Source organism: Pongo abelii, chromosome X, assembly GCF_028885655.2.
Source record: "Pongo abelii isolate AG06213 chromosome X, NHGRI_mPonAbe1-v2.0_pri, whole genome shotgun sequence".
NCBI classification, from domain to species: Eukaryota; Metazoa; Chordata; class Mammalia; order Primates; family Hominidae; genus Pongo; species Pongo abelii.
The window spans coordinates 10,779,006-10,795,463 of record NC_072008.2 but is presented as its reverse complement, the minus strand read 5'-3'; the positions used below and the strand labels follow the sequence as shown (position 1 = coordinate 10,795,463).

At 40.2% G+C, this 16,458-nt stretch overlaps 1 protein-coding gene across 2 annotated transcripts in view; it reads left to right on the top strand.

Annotated features, from left to right (window-relative positions):
* MID1 (midline 1) overlaps positions 1 to 16,458 on the top strand; it is a 654,743-nt gene that overhangs the window by 343,640 nt on the left and 294,645 nt on the right. The window lies entirely within an intron of this gene.

Genomic DNA, 16,458 nt, shown 5'->3' with positions numbered 1-16,458 from the left:
ATAGAGGTGATGTTAATTTGAGGGGTTTTCAAACATGGTGAGAGCACCTTCAATTTCTTAGGACAACAGAGAGGTAACATGGCAATGCAACTTGGGTCCAATGCCCAGGAAAGTGCTGGCAGCCTTTGCAAGTGAATTCTGCACACTTGTCATTTTTAGCTTATCTGGAAGTCTATATATGCCACCTGAGCTTTCAGCCCACAACATAAAGGCCTGACTTTATATCTGATGAATCCCTCTTCTCTGCAAAACCTGTATGTTTTCTTCCAGGAGAGTACATTGCCACAAGTGCATGCTGCATTGTTTTTCATGTTCTTTCTCTGTGTGTTTGAGTGTGTGTCTATCTCCCCCTTCTGATGCATACATAAGTGACTGGACACATAGCCTTGACCCGAGCTTGTGTGTGTGACTTCACACGGTAGGAATGTCTGTGAAGTGAGGGAGTTGGACTGGAGACTCCCAAAGGTCCTCCCTGCTTGGAAATGCTACAAGTCCACACGCCCTACACGATTGTACTTGTCTTTCTTTGTTCACTGTGATTTAGCATATTAATTAGATAAAATCAATTCAAATACTCCATTCAAAATGCTGTCAGAATTAAAAGCTCCTTATGAAATTGCCTACTTTGCTCCTAACATGCAATGTCTTTATTTCTAATTTCACTGCTAGCTTGTGTATGATTACATTACACTTATCAAATAGAGAAACTTATTTGAAAACACTTGCATAAATAAGTAGCATGGGATTTTTTTCTCTTTCCAAAGGAGCTTAATTTATATGGACTATAGAAATGTCCTATGTCATAAGTGGCCGTATGCTGTATGCTCTTAATTTTGCATGTCCATATGAAGCTGTATGTGTGCATATACAGAGACATGTGATTATGTCCTGGATATCTTGTTCATTTCATTTCTTAAGGTGGTGTCATGTCACCAAGAAAATTAGTGATAGATTCACATCACAGAGTAGAATTCTATTAATTAGACATTTTTTTGCAAAGTGCAGCTTCTTTTCTTGCTTCCTCATAAGTTGTGAGCATGTGGGCGGGCAAGCACAGGAAAGCATTTGGCAACAGAAAACAGAAGCAAACTGTCTCCTTTCCACCAGTTTCCCCACCTCAATTTTGTTCTCATATTTCTTTACTTCAGTGGACCATCTCTGACATTCTAAACTTTCTGGAACTCTTTCTCAGTTCCCCGGGCTGTTCTTCATGTGCCTCTGTTTCTCTGAAGACTATAAAGAGATGTGCTCACAACAGGCTCCCAGGAGTCCATGGGGAAATTGTTGACATTCTTTCCCGCTGAACTAGGTTGGCTGGCTCCACATTTCTTAGTTCATTTGGAATTCCACAGCTGCCACCTGAGCTTTTATGCTGTCGATAACGACCCCTGGCTTGGGGGGTGGTGAGATTCTGTTTTAGCCATGCTGTAGTCTGCCTTTTACCAAATGTCTTTGCCATGATGTAGGGGGTAAATCTGTTCTTTTTCTTATGCTTCTCGAGAAATGACAGATAACTCCCTTTGCTACATGAAAGCATCATCTGACATTTAATTTGTTTGGTTTTTACAATTCATTTTTCCATTCTCATTGCCAGGTTAGTTACTATCTCCCATCAGCAACTCTTGAACAACAACAACAGAAAAATCTATATACTGGAAAATGAAAATGTTTCAATATTCTTCAGTTTTTCTACTTTTGTTTCTGTTCTAGAGAGGGAGGTAGATTTTTGTTTTCTGCAATCTTCTCCATGAATCACTTTTACTGCTCTATGTCTTAACGGGGGACATATTTGAATTTGGATTTTGCTTATTTTTCCAAAGCATCTCTTTTAAATCATCAATCTACAAACAAACTTCAACCACAGTCCAACTTATAACTAGCTAAATAGGATTTACAATAACGTTTTCATGCTTATCCCCTTATATCAATGTCACTGTAGGATTACTTTTTCAAACTTTTCCTGCAAGTTCTCTGGAGTTGGACTGTTGGTATGAGCAACAGCCTGGTAAAAATCACATATCTTAGAATCAAACTTATACGAAAACATATTTTAAGGGTAATATAAAACCCAACATTTTCATATGTTTGGTGACAACTTTGAATTTAGCTAAACAATAAAAATAAGAATTATGTTTAATATACTTTGCAACTAAATAATTACTGTTTTTGAATAACGAGACTTTTCACTTGAGATAATGTGAACTTTCCAAGGGAAATGTTCCCTAGACCCTAGACTGATCATGGAGATTGCAGGGCCATAGAAAATGGCCCTCTGGCCCCACACACCCGGCTAATCGCATCGCCATCATACAGTGCACCTCGCTCACTCGGGAAATGAAAACAAGATAAAGCAGGAGGGAAGGCTTAATTGATCTCAGTCTCTCTCTGTTTGGGAAGTGTTTATTTTAAAAGATAAAATTTCATTTCAGGGGGTCTTACGAGATAAAATTCAAATAGAAAAATTGTCTTCATTGCTTCAACAGTTACGTTAAGGTTATTTACAACAGCATTTTTTTCCTATAAAATATAGCAGAGTACATTTTTCTGTGAGAAAAGCTAACATTTGAACCCACAACGTCTGAAGGTATTCTGTACGTTTTATCTCTGGTGGCAGCTGATGTACCAGCAGGCTGACAGATGACAAAAAAACAAAACAAAACAAAAAAACTCTCTTGTCTATTCTTTTCTAATAAGACAATTCGGTGGAAATAACAGAGAACTCACCTGATCCAAAAATGTCTTCAGTTCAACAATATCTCTCTTTAGGAATTCAGCACTCAGGTAAATATTTTATTTGCCCTCATAACAAAACAAAAACAAAAACTAAACCAACCACTCTGTTCTTCTGAACTTTTGCCAACTTAAATATCTCTTTCAAACCTTCTCTATCTGCTTATTCACATAAGCTAGAACTACACCATTTGTACAGCTTTTCAGGAGATTTGTGACGGGTCTGAAAAGGATTTGAATTTTTTACTTGGACTTTTGACAACTCCCACTACAGAAGATATTGTCCAGGTTATGTGGCTTAGTAGCCTAAAACTTCAAAGGGCTTCGCTTAGTCAAAATTACTTAAATAGCCTATGTTAGTATTTTTATAATTGTAGCTTTTAAAAAAGATTAATACCAATTTTCAACATGCTTTTAGCATCCAGTTTGCCACTTACCAATACATGCATCACTATTTTCTAGATGTGGATATTTTGGGGACACGATATAAAAATATTTTACAACTTTTTTGAATTTTCCCCAAAGTTCATTTTCAAACTCCAGGCAGAGAGAAATGTTTCTGACTTAGTCATTTTTCAATTTTTTTGAGCAAGCCTATCTTTTCCCAACATTGCATTGCTTTTTATCCTGTGAGATTTTAAACACCTTTCGTTTAAATGTTTTTTTTTCAAGTGTGCACTGGATGTGTCTAATGAACAGTCCTTGAAAATAGAGTCACCTTATTTATAAATTCAATTCTCTTTCCATTCATATGAGGAACTTTATCCTTCCTCAGGGCATATATTTAATAACTATTAATGAAATCTGAAATTATATATGAGCACTGAGACCTGAATTTGCTACTCATTTTTTTTTTCCAGTGGAAATTTCATAAGGGTTTTGGCATGGGAACACAGCAGGCATTTAAGGCAGATGGAATAATATGGTTGGCCACAATGGCTCCGAAGGAATCATAACAGTTTATAATCCATAATTTGCTTACTAGGGAAGACAGTCTTTTCAGCCAAATCAGCACATAGCATACCGTTCATCCTCCCAGTTAGACAGCCGACTACTGCCACCGTTCTGCAAGCCTTTGATTCCCATGGATTTACATGTGCAAGCTGGGGGCTCAGCGCTCATTTGTTTTGTCTTTTAAGATTTCAGTTTCCACCCTCCCCTTTTCACGTGTCTTATTCCAACTTCCCCTTAAAACTGCAGAAGCCATTTGAGCAAACAGGGCCACAGAGACCAGATTCAGCAGGCACCTTACCTTCAGAAAGAGGCAGGACTTCCCGAGGAGGAGGGTCCATCTCAACTGGTTTTAGGCCAGAGACTAGACGGAAGGGGATTTTAGGGGAAGGGCCTTTAGAATTTCAGATGCGTTATAACTGGGCAAGTTAATTTCAGATGTGTTATAATTTGAAATTAGAAAAGTCATTTCAAGAATTTTAAGAGAAAACCATAGTAGGGTCAAGACTCTGAGAGATGAGGTAAGCAAGAGAGGCAGAAAAACCTGTCCTCACCTAATAGGCTACACTACAAAGCAGCATCACCCTTGAGTACCAGTTTCCATGCAGGGGATGGAGAAATCTGGAAACTAAGGAGGCCAAGAAAGAAGGTATCTAGGCAGTTGGCTTCCATGGGCTCTTGCAGGATTCTAGGCAAAGAGGCTATTTGGGGCTATCTACCAGATTGACAATGCTTTATCTACCAGAAAGATGGCCCTGCATTTCCTCATTTAATCCTCTCAACAGTTCTGTGACACAGGTATTATGATTATCCCATTTTTTAGGTACCAATGTGAGGCACAGGAACTCTGGGTAACCTGCCTAAGGTGTCATAGCTTTTAAGAATCGAGTAGGATTCGAAGTAGGTAGACTGACACAAGAATTCGCATGCTTGCCCCCTGTACTATACTTCTTACCTTGGCATCTTTGGAGTAAAGAAAACTATTTCCAAACTCTGCTGGCATGTGAAGCAAGTTTCCTTACAAGAGAAGCTCCCTGGCTTCCTGTGGCTTGAGGAGAGGAGTGGACACTGTGGAGAGGTGAGCATGTTAGTCTGTTTGCATTGCTCTAAAGGAATACCTGAGACTAGGTAATTTATAGGGAAAATAAATGTATTTAGGCTCATGGTTCTGCAGGCTGTACAGGAAGCATGGTGCCAGCATCTGCTTCCAGTGAGGGCCTGAGGAAGCTTACAGTCATGGTGGAAGAGGAAGGGAGAGCAGCCATGTCACGTGGCAAGAGAGGGAGCAAGAGAGAGAAGGGGGAGGTCCCAGACTCTTTTAAACAACTAGATCTCATGTGAACTAACTGAGCAAGGAGTCACTTATCACCAAGGGGATAGTGCTAAGCCATTCTTGAGTGATCCACCCGCATGATCCACCTCCCACTGGGCCCCTCCAACATTGGGGATCACATTTCAGCATGAGATTTGGAGGGGAGAATATCTAAACGATATCAGTGGGTGTTTCTTCTGAAGCCTTAAGAGGGGTCAAAGAGGGCAAATGCTGACAGTTGACCAAAAATGGGGCTTGAAATTTCCTGTTTATTTCAGACAATAAAGACCCTTTTGTGGTTTGGTTGATTGGTGTTGTTATTGTTGTTGTTGACAAGGTCTCCTCTGTCACCCAGGCTGTAGTACAGTGGCATGATCTTAGCTCACTGAAGGCACAACCTCTCGGGCTCAAGCGATCCTCCCACGTCAGCCTCCTGAGTAGCTGGGACCACAGGCATGCCCAGCTAATTTTTGTATTTTTTCATACAGACAGGGTTTTGTCATGTTGCCCAGGCTGGTCTTGAACTCCTGCGTGCAAGTGACCTGCCCGCCTCGACCTCCCAAAGTGTTAGGAATACAGGCATGAGCCACCATGCCTGGCCAAGACGCTTGTTTTAAGAAATATCTAAGTGAAACAATGTACCCTACATTGATATTTTATAATTTTCTTTTTTCTTTCTTTCTTTTTTTTTTTTTTTTTTTTTGAGATGGAGTCTTGTTATGTCACCCAGGCTGGAGTGCAGTGGTACAATGTCGGCTCACTGCAATCTCTGCCTCCTGGGTTCAAGCGATTCTCCCACCTCAGCCTCCCGAGTAGCTGGAATTACTGGGGTGTGCCAACACGCCCAGCTAGTTTTTGTATTTTTGGTAGAGACGGGGTTTTGCCATGTTGGCCAAGCTGATTTTGAACTCCTGACCCCAAGTGATCCGCCTGTCTCAGCCTCCCAAAGTGCTGGGATTATAGGAATGAGCCACCAGAACCGGCCAGATATTTTTATAATTTTCTGATAAGATCACAGTAACAGAATCAAGCACTATTGTGATACTGAGGACGCAACCCTCTGCCCACCCCACATTCTAAATCGTTTTATTTTCCTCTCAACAAATATGTGTTCACAAATATGCTTCTAAATAAAGACTCACACCTCATCAGCTGTCTTGGATTACTCTAGCCAGGGCAACACCAAATGTAGGTCTATAACTTCAGATTTTCGTGGGTAGCAAGTCTGAAAATGGCCATAGACTTGAGAATGTTACTAGATTACTGAGCAACCACATCCTGATATTGATGGCCAGGAAATTATTTTATTTTATTTTTATTTTTTATTTTTCGAGACAGAGTCTCACTCCATCACCCAGGCTAGAGTGCAGTGGCGTGATCTCAGCTCACTGCAACCTCCTCATCCCGGGTTCCAGCAGTTCTCGTGCCTCAGCCTCCCAAGTAGCTGGGATTACAGGCTCGTCCTACCATGCCGAGCTAATTTTTGTATTTTTAGTAGAGACGGGTTTCACCATGTTGGCCAGGCTGGTCTCAAACTCCTGACCTCAAGTGATCTGCCTGTCTCAGCCTCCGAGAGGGCTGGGATTACAGGCATGAGCCATCATGCCTGGGATGGCCAGGAATTCATAATGGTGGCTTAGAACCAGCAGCAGTTCCTTCCATGACTCATCTCCTTCTGATTTTTATATATCAAGGTCTTTTTTTTCTAATCTCACATTAGAGATTAGAGTATGAAAACTTCTGTGACCACTCAGGAGGCTGAAGAGTAGCTAGTTGAATCTGTAGAAGATTCAAATACCAGCCAGTTACAGGAAAATCACCCAGGTGCTTGCTAAAAATGGAGGTTCTTGGGCCCCTCCTCAGATCAGTGAAATATGAATCTCCGGGATGTGATCTTGAAATGTATAGTTGTAAGCAATGAATCAGATGGTCAAACTGTTTTGGGAACCAGTGGGTAGAATATTGCTCCAGAAGAGTCTTTGGCAAAATAGCTTGTTTATCTTTGATATAGTTTGGATATGTGTCCCCACCCAAATCTCATGTTGGATTGTAATCCCCAGTATTGGAGGTGGGGACTGGTTGGAGGCAACTGGATCATGAGGGTGGATTTCTCATGAATGGTTTAGCACCATCCCTTTGATGCTGTCCTTGTGATAGTGACTTCTCTCAAGAGCTGACTGTTTAAAAGTGTGTGGCATCTCCCTGCCTCTCCCTCTTTCTCACTCTCTCACTCTCACTCCTGCTTTAGCCAAGTGACGTGTTTCTTCCCCTTTGCTTTCCATATGACTGTAAGCTTCCTGAAGCCACTCAAGAGGCTGAACAGACATCAGCACCATGCTTTCTGTACAGCCTGCAGGACCATGAGCCAATCAAACCTCTTGTCTTTATAAGTTACCCAGCCTCAGGTATTTCTTTATAGCAATGCAAAAGCAGCCTAATACAATCTTCAATCATCTCTTGCGTCATCTTGGCCTGGCCATCTGTGTTCCTAACAGTGCTGCCCCTCTTTCTTCAAGGTGAGTACTAAATTTCATGTGCACATAAACCATCATGTTAAAAGGCACGCTCTGACTCAGCAGGGTGGGGCTTGAGGTTCTGTGTTTCTATCAAGCTCCCAGGAGATGCTGATGCTGTTGGTCCATGGGCTATATTTTGAGCAGCAACGTGCTGGTCTTCTCCTCAGGCTCACTCCTTTCTAGTGATGACATCTCTGCTTGGCCCATTTGTGCCTTACTCTTCCATGTAGTGTCTGCAGTTCATGAGTGCCTTGGAAACAAAACTCTTTCAGGTCTTGTCAAATATCAGGGAAGAACCTCCTTGATGGAAATTTCAGACAATGTTGGAAGAGAGGATAGGGAGATAGTGGACTATTAACAAAGGCATTTCTGGCGATTAAAATATAGAAAGCACTCCACACTATGCAGTGCAGCTATGCACAAGGATGGCCTTAGAACCTTCCAGAAATAATACACCCTGAAGAAATGAGAAATATACATCATTCCAGAGCTGGCTGCAGAGAAGCAGTAGAAAGAAGGGATCCTTAAAATAGCAGTACCAAAGACTATCTTGCCTTATGACAGCATGTGTGTGTGTCCCCCCATCCATGATACTAACATGCTTTCCTAGGTTTCCCTGGCACAGATTTAATTAATGGGGTTTAAAGTACTAGAGGTCAGACCCCTGCTTAGCTTACAACCCATTATCTACTGCACACAGTAGATTAAGTTATTCTTCTTTGGAATGACATCGCATACATGCTACACAATCACCAATGCATATATTGATAACCTTGAAATTAGTTTTACATCTCCCTGAGCCCTATTTTGTCTTCCATTCAATCACTTTATCATAATGATTATAGTTCCCACTAGCTTTCGGAGTCGGATTAATTCATAACAATCAATTTCTCAGGTGATGACTACCCATCATTACAGTTAATTCATATAACTTAAGAGAAAAGTTTACCTCAATGCAAAGACATCAACAACCTATAAATATGCACTTATCTATAGCTCAGACCTTTTCCTGAGTTGATTGGAATTGTATATAAATATTTAATGTGAGCAATAGAGACTTGAACTATCTCGACTTGTTTCATTTCAGACTCCACAAAGTATACCTAATAAATCAAAGGTGAGTTTTCACATTTAATTGTTCTGTATCCTGTGGAAGAGTGCTGGGAATTGAACCTAGCCCTGCTGCTGCTGACTCTGTGTCTGAGCATCATGACAGCCTGCTAGATGGGCTGGGGCCTGAGAACAGTAGGGTTGCTTGGAGGGAGGCCCCGGGGACAATAAACAGGAGAAAGGCCAGCTGGGTGGGAGAAGTTGGAGCCGGTTGTCAACAAAAATATATTAGTCCCAGGACAGCAAGACTATATAAGCTCCTAATGATTTGGGCTGCTAGCATCTCATGAACCATTATCATCTCCAGCTCACTAAATGGATCCCAGAAGCTTGAAAATTGACATGCCTAGAAAAAAAAAAAAAGAAAGAAAGAAAGAAAAAAAGTCCCTCTTATTTCCCCTGTATGATCAGACCTAGTGTTTGTAGCTTATGGTTTTGAAGGAGCATAGATATTATGCGAGGAATTTTTAGAAAGCGTGTGCAATCTTAAATGCATAAGCATGTCTTTTCATAAAAGAATTTTCACAAATTTGGGGTTGGAAAGAAGGAACACATAATGAGTGGATTCTAAATACACACAACAGGGAAGTTAATGAGATAGGAAGACTTCCATTCAGAAATGAGTTCAAGGCATAGGAAAAATTTTTAAAAACACACAACACAAATTGTCATTTATTAGGTAAATGGAAAGTTATGTCTGCAGTAAATTAATAGGCTATGACAAAGATTAATTTGAGATCACAAAAAGACCTAAGAAAGTTTTAGTGACTGTCTCAAATAGTCAAACCAGATAGACTTCTAAAAAATTAAAACATGTGAAATAATATTCAAAATTGATTTCAAAAATCACCAGTCATTGATTAAGTTTATTACTCATATCCCTTCCCCTGATTAAGAAAATGTGTGTATCACTTAAATGAGCGCATGAGGCTGTAACTTTGGAAGGGTTGCTCTCCCTTGAAATTCACAAATATTTGAATTGAAAATGAGCTGTGAATGTTTTTGAATCCTCTGACTCATAGGTTTCTATAGAACTCATTTTCCAGCTGCCACGGCGTGAGCTCTCACTGTCATGCTAATCCTCATCAATTCTGTCCTCAACTATCATGATGGCCTCAGACTGCTCTTCCCTCAGACTGCTCTTCCTTCATCTAGTCTCTCCTCCATCACATTCAGTCTTCAACCTGTCTTCATGTTGACCCCACTAACACATGAATTGAACACCAAACTCCCAAGTTCCAAAGCCTTCAGTGGCTTCCCTCCCTCTGCGTAGCTGGGTATCAACAGCGTTGGCTGTGCAACCACGACTCTCTCCCAAGCCATTTCTTGTTTCCATCACCTCTCACCTTCTCCATAGCAACTCACACTATTTTCATTTAGTAAATTTTGTCTTGTCTGTGGAGTGATGGAAAACTTGTGATTACCTTTGTAGGTATCAGAATTCTTATTAGAGAAGTATTTTTAATAAGCTACTTATTAAAGTAGCTTTAAAGCTACTTTATAATAGTAATATACATAATAACATGTAATAGTAATATATATAATAATAATACTTACTTATTAAAGTAAAGTGGACTGTGAGACCCAAAATGCCTGTTCAAACAACAAAAATCCATTTCTAAACCACTGGGCATGAGACAAGTGGAGGAACAGGTTTTGCCCCTAGATGGACAGAAGATAATTCTTCTCTGCCTCGTACAGAAAAGAAGAATTTGGATTCCCAAAGGAGTCTATAATGGGAAACCAGGTTGTGTGGCTAGGAAAATGGTGGAAGGCTGCAATTTGACAGACCAAAATCTTCAGAAAAGACTCCTAAACTCAGGAATGTGAGTTAAGGTATGTGAATGATTTTGTTGGGATAGAAATTGAAGGTGCAGAATTTCAGGCAAAAATCAAAAAGGCAATGGTCGAATGTGCATGATCCAGAGAGCTGAACAACCTTGGAAATAGTAACCCACTGGAATTTCCCAGAAATCTTGGTTTTGGATTTGCACAAGCCTAAAAATTGGTAGTGGGTGTGGCCATAAGGTATCGAGTCAATTGTACTGAGATCTCGAGGAGTACAACAGCCCTTAGCTATGTCTGTTCCAGAAGAAGGTTAAGGCTGCTACGTCAATACATCTTGTGTTTTAGTCACAATCCACGTTGTCTCTCTGGCTCTTCCCAAGCATACTCTGCACTTTCCCGCCACCTTGACTCCTTGAGCATAATTATCTCTGCTCAGGAATGCCTCCGCTTCTCTACCCAGTGAACAGTCAAAACCCATATCAAATATTAGCTCTTTCATGTCTCCTTCCCTGGCCTCCTCCCAGACTTAAGTCATTGTTTCTTCTTCTGGGATTTCATTGCTCTCTTAGTTCTCATCTCTGGGTCTGTTTCGGTGAACAGACTCTGAACATCACAAGAACAGTGGTTGTAACACAACCCAGTGTAACACGCAGAAGGTGCTCAATATGTTAATTGATGGGCTAAATCTTTGATTCAACCCCCTTCTTTACATGTCTAGAAATGACCCCAGTCACAACACCAATTCTTCTCTGCCCCTCTAGGAAAATAATAACAATTCTTCATGCATTCTCAAGGTCTCTGCAGTTCACACATGTGAAAAGATGTGATCTTCTCAAAAGTGCTGTAAACACACATGGAAAAGTCCATTTCTACCACTTCTTAAAGGATTGCTACAAACATAATGCTCTGCCTTTAACTTACAAGTGGCAGAAGCAGGGCCAGAACCTTGTCTTTGTAATGCTTCTGTTGAGCCCTTCTCTTTTTACTGTTTGCATTTAATTTGGTGAAAACTTGGAATTCTTTACTGCTAAGAATGAGGCCATTTGGAGGCTGGAACATCTAGGCAATTGAAGCAACTTACTTCTGTGAGTCAGATGGTAGGATAGGGTGATGTCTGCTTGTCAGCAATGCCACTCGGCTGCAGATCACCACTCTGCAGTCACACTGTGCCCCCTTTCCCGCATCCTGGGCATGCCACTTTCTGTGGGGCTCAGTTAACAAATGAGGTGGGGAGAAGCAGCTCTTCCAAGAATTTTTTCATCCAAGCATGAGAGAGGAAGAATGATTCTTCCCCACTCAATAGTAATAATTTAAACATTTGTTAAATCTTCTGTACCAGGCACTGTACTGCATTTACATGCACTTTCTCATCTAAATATCCTCTAGATCTTTGCGAGGTGAGAACCAGGATGGTCCTGGAGAACTCAGGAACTGGAGTCAGGTATTCAAATGACCTTAAGAGTTTCATTCTTCCATTTTTGCATGTCTTTACTTGTCACTGTCATTCTCTTCCTCTGTAGTCCAGCTTTATCCACTGATAGGAAATGTGGTTTACTGTAGCTCTAGCAGCTTCACCACTGGGAAAAAAGTGTTTCCCCTGGTCATACTTGAACTTTTATTTCAATCTAGTTTTTAAATCCCAATGGCAGGATTCTGATCAGCCTGGTCTGAGTCATTGTCACCCATTGGACCAATTACTGTAGCTGAAGTGGAGTGGGTTTTGGTGGGAGTGTTTGGATTCTCACTGGCAAACCCCTCTGGAAACATATGTTGGCTAGGGATTTGCCTAAAATTAAGAGAGGGGTGTCTGTTGCTAGTAGACAGGGAGAAGTGGCGTCGGGCTGAAAATAAGCATGCATGTAGGTTATATTATTCTGCCCCTATTAAACACGATGAGGACTCCAAGGCTTAAGGAGTGTATGTAACTCACCCAAGGTCACCAACTAGAAAGATTAGGACTTGCACCCAGACCCCAGAGGCTGCACTATGGACTTCTGGGCTGTGCTGATCATGTCAGTGGCATAATATGTCTATATTATAGCTATTTGGGGCTAGTTAGCTCACTTGGTCAGAGCTAAGGTCCCTTTCTCCTTTTGTTGAGGCTCATTAAGTCAGGAACAGGGGTTGACTCATTGAGTCCTGATAAATTAATTCACGGGACCCAGGTCTTTCAAAGAAGAGCTGTCAGCTACCAGGTGAGCAAGTAGCAGCATGTGAATCATTCCTAATCCCATCCACCTTCATTACTGGTAGAAAATAACACAAAGCATGCCTTTTCCCTCAGGGTACCTGTAGCACCATCTCAGTGTGGGAAGGGCCTCAGGCTTTCATTTCGCTTTCCAGGTCTTCTTATATTTTCCCTAACAAGACTGCCTTCCTTTTCATTTTACCCACAGCAGTGGCCCCTGCTGGGCCAGGAGGCAGAGCTATCATGGCCGATGTTATCACAGCTCACACCCCCTCTGGCCATTATTAAGGGGCAGCCTGTGTTCAGTTGCATGTTTCTTAGCAACCACCATGAGCCATGTCCTCTCCTTTCATTTGCGTCTTCCTTCTCTAACCTAGGGGGCAAATTTACTAAGAAATGAACCCCTGCCTTCTCAGATTTCTAAGCCATGGAAACCAGAAAATTGACAATGATTGCATTTTCAGTCTCAAAATGATGACCGATTTCAAGGGTTGGTGGGGTGCAGGGCGGGGGTGGAGCAGAATCCTTTTCTTAGATACTGGCAATAGCTTTGCAAAGCATGTGTGATTTATAGCATGTGTAAACTCATCTTTAAGGAAATTGATTTAAACTGAGATTCTTCATAAGATCAAACATCTCTACTGCATTGTAGCTTGCTGAAAGGCTAGACATGCATTTAAGCCTAAACACTTAAAAACATGAAGACTGCTTTCTTACAAATTTCTCTAACAGCATTCCCCTAGCCTATTTGCTTTCATATGGTATGCACTCAGTACAGCTCTGTTTTAGAGGAAGCTTCCCAAGACAGATGCTTAATTCTTATAAGCAGCCAACTGCTTGTTCCCATTCCATGTACATGTGAATAAATAACTCCACACTCTCTGCCCTAAACACAGTTGTTAAGATCCTGGAACATGGAACAAAGGCTAGAATTCTTTATCCCATGAAGCGTAGACTCTTGGCTTTAATTTGTATTAATCTGGTTTTGTTTGTTTGCTTTTGTTTTGCATTTTTAATGCCGCTGTTTGGTATTTATCTCTGGCCGATGTGTTTTCCCCCATCGCCACCACATTGCCATAATTCAATCTTGTTTTGTTTATGGCTATAGCCATTGAGGTTGTTCATACCTACCTATACACATTTGGGAAGCTGCAAAATAGTTTATCACACGGTGTTCCCAACGCAGATCTTAAAAACAGCCACCCAGCCCAAGAATCAGCCTCTGTAACGCATCATGTTCCTTCTAAGCCACAGTGGTATTCTTCTGTCTAGACGCAGTCTGTTCTCTAGAACAGATGACTGTAACTGAATATGTCAGTTTGCAGGGAAGACTTGCTTCTAATAAGCTTTTAATTTCAAGTAACAAAATTTAGCAAAATGCAAAGATAGCATATTGTTTAAAGGAAGACTTTTGAAATGGATGTTTTTGACTTGGCTCTAATAAGCTGTTGTGCAAACTTTCCCCTGAATGTAGTCTGAAAGAACCAGAAAAGTCGAGTCTATCTCATTTGTTTGAATGCCCCCAGTAGGCTTATCTGTAGACCAAATATTCAAACACACTTGGTTTTAGTTCATTTGATAGGTTGGAGTTAATGCATTAGTCATGGAGACTGCCAAAATCAACCAATTGCTCCAATGACTGGATATTTGAAATGCAACAGGGCCACTTATGTTAGGATGTTATGTAGTCTGTCTCATAGACTTGTGAAGAAAATGAGTCTAATTTTTCTACTGAGAATAATTTGTAAGTATTTGAAGAAATCAAAAAGTTGAGGATAAAGTATCTTGCCCTCTGGAGGTTTAAACCACAAGCAATTTCTCGTTTACCATTTAAAGTGTTTTTAAGATACTAACAAAGAAAAACCATAATAAGATATTGCAGAGAATTGTCTTTCTTTGCTGTTTGAGAAAAGCAGATTTCACTTGGTTGGTTGTTAGAAGGGCAAAATTCTACCTTCTGAAGTAAGCACATAGTACCCTTGGTGCAAATATGTAGAAAAGGGATTTTTTTTCAATGTAGTTTGTTTTCATTAAGACCCTTTTATTGATCCTATCTTCCTCAAACTCCCTTTCCTCCATATTCCCAATTTCTGGCCACAATCCTGAATGCCATGTGAAATCATTACTTTAGCGTTAATCTTTGATCTTTATTAAAATGCAATTCTGGAAATGGGGAGGTAAAATATGATCATCTCATGTCAGTTTTTATAACTCTAGGTGCTGGAGTTTCAGACTCCTATCTGAGATTGGGAATTAATGAATACAGAAGGCAGAAAGAATATGACAGCATTGAGCCAAAGGGAGAGGTGGGGCGAGGGAGGGGCTGTGGTAGCAACATGAATAGAAAAGGAGAAAAAGGACCTGAGTTGGAAAATTGAGGTCCCCATATCAAATTACTCTTATTTCAAAATGTTTCCTAGGTTTGCTTATTCCTACTGATTTTTGTTACCAAGAGCTTTATAGAAACATAATATACTTTTTTATTACTTGAAGTACAGCTAGTTTTAGCCACTTAAACCTCCAGACATGCCACTCAACTGTGACCTTGAGTATCATTTATTCATAAAGTAATTTTCTTAGAATGACAAAGCATCTACATTTCCTAAATTATGTATCACTAGTTATTTTTCTTGAGACATCACTTTATGTGACTCATTTTACAAGTTTACAAGTTGCTTCTTTACTAGAAGCAACTAGTAAACAGTTCCTTCCCCATCCCCAACAGTGGAATTAGTCTTTTACTTGTTTTAATTTTATGGTGTTCCTGCTGCAAGATCAGCAAATTATGAACAGTTGTCTCCTTTGCCCAGTGGACAGGCATGGGACAATTGCCTTTCTCCTCTAGGTTCTTAATAAGTGGAAAAAAAAAAAAAAAAAAAAAAAGATTGTTTTCAAAGACTGAAATCTTCTTTCTTTTAATCTAAGAAGGAAAGAATGTATTTTTTTTAAAAAAAGAGGGGAATGAAAAGAAAGCATGCCCTTGTCCTATGTTGTTATCACTTACTTAATTCAGGGTTCAGCTGAGAGCCCAAGGCTACTGTCTTGATCTGCACTTCCTGTCTGCACACAGAACCCTGGTGTATAAGCCTCTCACGATCTTAAAACATTTCCAGAATTTCTCCTTGCTCTGACCCTCTTAGTGTTGAAAGTGGTAGTCTTAATTTATTTCCAAAGTCTATCTTTTCTCTCCAGATTAAATAACAGTGTCATGAAATGCTTCATCTTCTAATGTCCTATCAGCAAAATCCTAGCTTTAATAGTCCAAGGTTATCTCCTGGGCTGTAGAAATGTAAAGGCATTACACGAAATTGATGTTGACAAAGCACAGATACTCCTTTGCATGATCACAATGAAAATTTTCTCTTTTTTGCACATTTCCTGCAAGCCAAGCTACATCAGTTGCTAATATGCTTGGTTCCACATGTCACACTTGATTTCTGATCCTTTTACCCACTTCTCAAAAATGGTTAGGAAATATTTATATGGATTTCTTTGGCTAGACTTTAAGATAAATTACTTTTTGGTGAAGTTCTTAATCCTTTTTTTTTCAAAGTACCTGATCTCTTTGAGCAAGCATACAAACAAAAGCCCACAAGCAACATCCTAGACTAATGTGCAAGTTAACACTGAAGAAGAGTTAGAATCCACGCCTTGATACAATAATAATAATAAGTGCAGGTGGGGAATTGTCTATAATAAGAACTTTATATATATGAATATATTCAATCCTCACAACAGCCTTAAAGAAAATATTATTATTAAACCCGTTTTACAGTTCAAAAAAACTAAGGCTGAGAAAGGAAAGAAACTGTTCCAAAGTCATACTGCAAGTAAATGATGGAGCAGGGATTTGACGCCACAAC